Here is a 4,563-nt window from a genome sequence, read left to right on the forward strand (position 1 = left end):
CCAAAGCCTCTACTAGGTAGAGACCTATTAAAAGAATTGGGAACAACAACAATAAAATTTAACCAAGACAAATTTGAATTCCAGGTAAATGATGAACAATTGATTGCAACTTTAAGCTTAACAATCAGTTGCATAGAACCAAAACCTGGTAAACATAATGCTGAGCAAATCACGAGCGAAGCGTACCCATTAATGTGGGCTACTAACATACCTGGGAAATCAAAACAGGCCACACATATCTCCATTGGACTTATACCTGGAGTGCCCGGGCAACTTCGCGCGGCGGCGACAAAGGCTCGGCCCGGGATGGCGGCCCGGCCGGTGCTGCTAGTCCTAACTGCGCTTCTGCTCTCGGCGGCTCTAGAGCCCATCCCGCGGGTCAGCCTGCCCTACGACTCAACTGAGCGGGTGGTGCAGCGGTTTGAGGCACCCGGCGTGTCCAACTACACGACCCTGCTGCTAAGTCCGAATGGCAGGACCCTCTACCTGGGGGCACGGGAGCTGCTTCTCGCCCTTAACACCAGCCAATTCCAGCCCGGTGCCCCGGTTCGAAGGTTGCTATGGAGTGCGAATGAGGAGAAAAAGAGACTGTGTGCGTTCAAGGACAAGGACCCCCAGAGGGACTGTCACAACTACATCAAATTGCTGCTGCGGCTGAATAGCACCCACCTGTACACCTGTGGGACCTATGCCTTCAGCCCAGCCTGCACCTACGTTAACGTGCAGCACTTCAGCCTGGAGCGGGATGTGTCAGGGAAGGTGCTGCTAGAGGATGGGAAGGGACGCTGCCCCTTCGATCCCGAGTACCGCTCCACGGCTGTCATGGTCGATGGAGAACTCTATGCCGGAACTGCCAACGACTTCCAGAGCAATGAACCGACCATCGTCCGCAGTCAGGAGAACCGCATTGCCCTCAAAACAGAATATTCCCTCTACTGGCTGCAGGACCCAGTGTTTGTGGGCTCAGCCTACCTGCGTGAGAGCCTCCCTGCCGGCAACCCCGAGGGCAATGACGATAAGGTCTACTTCTTCTTCAGTGAGACTGGGAGAGAGTTTGACTACTTCGAGAACACCATCGTCTCCTGCATCGCGCGTGTGTGCAAGGGGGACCAGGGCGGAAAGCGCGTGCTGCAGCGGAGGTGGACGACCTTCCTGAAAGCTCAGCTCCTCTGCTCACACCCCGAGGACGGGTTCCCCTTCAACGTGCTGCAGGACATCTTCGTGCTCACCCCGGGTGAGTCGCACTGGAGGGACACGCTCTTCTATGGGGTCTTCACCTCACAATGGAATAAGGGGGGGGCTGGGCTCGGCTGTCTGTGCCTTCCCCATGCGCAGCGTGCAGCGTGCCTTCAGCGGGCTCTACAAGGGGGTGGACCGTGAGACGCAGCAGTGGTACACAGACACCGGCCCGGTGCCGGAACCCCGGCCAGGCACATGCATCACCACATCGCTGCAGATGCCAGACCGGGTGCTGAACTTCATCAAGTACCACTTTCTGATGGACAGCCCCGTGCGCAGCCAGCCGCTGCTGCTGAGCCGCCGACTCTACCAGCAGATCGGCGTGCATCGTGCGCAAGGCTTACACGGCACCTACGACGTCCTCTTCCTGGGCACGGATGCACAAGGCTGTGCAAGTGAACCACAGCGTGCACATCATCGAGGAGATCTGCCTCTTCCCTGACGGGCAGCCCATTCTCCAGCTGCTGCTGGACCAGGACCAGGGCCTGGTCTATGCAGCCACCTACACAGCAGTGGCCCAAGTGCCCTTTGCCAACTGCAACCTGTACCGCAGCTGTGGGGAGTGTGTGCTGGCACGGGACCCCTTCTGTGCCTGGAACCGTGGTAGCTGCCGCAGGGTCACCCTGCATCCCCCAGCACCCCCACAGCTCTAGACACAGGACATCGAGGACGCTGACATGGAGCGGCTCTGCCAGTCGGCCAATGCCTCAAAGCCCCGTCCCCACACCCTCCGGCCTCCAGCCTCGGGTGCCCCGTGCCAGCGGATCCAGCTGCTGCCCAACGTGGTGCAGCCACTGCCATGCCGGCTACTCTCCAACCTGGCCTTGCGGCGCTGGCTGCACGACGGGTCACCTGTCAACGCGTCCTACTTGGTACTGCACGACGGGACCCTCCTTCTGGTGGGGAGCCCTGAACACGCAGGCACCTACGAGTGCTGGTCGCTGGAAGAGAGATTCCATAAGCTGATGGCCAGCTACTGTGTGAGTGTGCAGGAGCTGGGCCGTGGGCCGCTGGACCCCGGCAGGAAAGTGGCCTCTGGCCACGACACCCTGGAGACGGTCAACACGCCCCGGAACACCTCGACAGTGGGCAGTGCTGCAACACGGCTGGATGGCAAGACCTACTGGACTGAGTTACTGGTGAGGTGTGTGCTCTTCGCTGCCGCCGTCTTCGTGCCCTCTTTGTCCTGCACCGGCACCGCACAGAAGTAAAATTGACCATAACAGCTTATCAGTATTTACAAACTAAAATAGCAGGACCAAAACTATTCACTACCATAAAACAGGTCACTTTCCAATGCAAGAGATGCCTGAAAAACAGCCCAAATACAAGAACCAAAATTTATCTAAGAACAATAAATCGAGGCAAATTCCCAGGTGAAGTATGGCAAATTGATTTCTCTGAACTTCCTAGAAAAGGGGGGTATAAATATTTATTGGCGTTGACTGACACATTTTCTGAGTGGCCTGGAGCATTCCCCTACAGAACAAACCGAGAAAGAAAAATAACTCAAATCTTGTTAAAGAAAATCATATCACAGTTTGGGGTGCCAAAGAGCATCTCTTCAGACAGAGGTCCACATTTTGTGCAAAAGTTGTGAGAGTAATAAGCAAAGCATTGCAGATCAAATGATAATTGCATACGCCCTACAGGCTGCAGGCCAGTGGGCAAGTAAAAATTAAATCATCTTATCAAACAAATTACTAAAATGTCAAGAAACTAATTTACAATGGTATCAAGCTTTGCCTATTACTCTGATCAGTTTGAGGGTTAAACCTCGATCAAAAGAGAAACTATATAGTCAAACTTATGCTATGCAAGTAGTAAATAGTAATGCTATAAATTAGATAAGTATATATATAATCATGTTACCTGACTATAAATTGTATTCTTTTAATCCTAGTAGTGAAGTACGTGTTTAGAATTTTTTTTAGGTAAGCCTCTGTAAGAAAGGTGAAGAAGACCCCTTTGAGTGTTGCAGACCACCTTCATCGCAACTCCATGAACCCTTCGCACCTTCATCTCTGGAACCAGCTGCAGAACACAGACGCCGAATACGACTAAATAATCTAATGACTATGTGGAAGACAGCACTGCAGAAGAAAAGAATTGATCTTGAAGGAGAAATTATAGATATGAGTGATTTGCAAAGACAGTTAAGAAGTGCTTGTCACACTCATGGTTGCTCATGTCACCCTTGGATTTGTGTAAAGTGTCAAAATTGTAACAAGAAAACTTAGAGAGTAGTTAGAGAAAAAGAAGGGACTTCTAACATACTATGTTTGGCTTGTAACTATTAAGCTCATCAATCATGGTCAGGAGAGCGTTGGGCCTCTGACTTTCTAGACACCCCTATTCCCAATGGGCAAGCACATCAAGTTATACAACTTATTAAAAACATGGAAATCAGAGCCGAAGTATTCTTTCTTTATGTAGTTATAAGCCGAGCCATAAGAACTCAATTGTGCCAACAAAACATTATCATTGCATCCGAATGTGGACAACATATTGCAATCCCACATTCCCACACTGTTTCTGAGAAACGGTGGGAACGAACCAAATCATATTGGGCACAACGCAGGCGAGTGTCAAAAAGATATAAATAATAATACATACCTATCAAGATCTCTCGTACTGAGAAATAACTCTACCAGTCAGTTTGAGAAAGATCACCAAACTTGGTGGCAATTACTAAATTTTACTAACAATTCACAACACGAACCTATTGAAGCTTATCTTCTCACTATTAGAGCTGCAGAAGAAAAAGTTATCTTCCCTGTCTTGACCAATGTTTGGGATAGTAATGACAATACTAAGAATAAATGGCAATCAGTTAACACAGAAGCATGCATCCCTAGAGGACAATTAAGATACATCTGTAACATAGTAGAAGCAGAAGACTTATACTTAGATGCTGAGAACAGTGTCTGTATCTTTAAAATGCTTCCTCACAGTAAAGCTCAACCACAAGTAGGTAATGGATGTGCATGTATAAGAACTGTCTGTAGTGACATTACCATAGATAACTGTCACGAAGTAACTAACAATACTAACTTGCATATGTAACTTCACCAAGGTTATCGACTGTGACTTTAACTATACCACTCCTGTAACTACTCAACAACTAATTAAAACTGAATACACTCTATATCGCGACATACCAAGACTACAAATAGATATGGATACTAACCTTCTCAAAGCAGTACTCACACATCTTAACATAGAGAAACTAGTGCAAAAAGTAAACAAAACCACACAACGCGTACTGTGGCAAGTAGAACATGATGCAACAAGAATAAAGAACATCTTAACCAAAATTAAACG

General features: G+C 49.0%; 1 pseudogene; it reads left to right on the plus strand.

Annotated features, from left to right (window-relative positions):
• The first annotated feature begins 306 nt into the window (after positions 1-306).
• Positions 307-2,446, plus strand: LOC113962067 (annotated as a pseudogene).
• The last annotated feature ends 2,117 nt before the right edge of the window (positions 2,447-4,563 follow it).

This window comes from Neopelma chrysocephalum, unplaced genomic scaffold (genome assembly GCF_003984885.1).
Source record: "Neopelma chrysocephalum unplaced genomic scaffold, ASM398488v2 Primary Assembly neopelma1_102356, whole genome shotgun sequence".
Taxonomy (NCBI): Eukaryota; Metazoa; Chordata; class Aves; order Passeriformes; family Pipridae; genus Neopelma; species Neopelma chrysocephalum.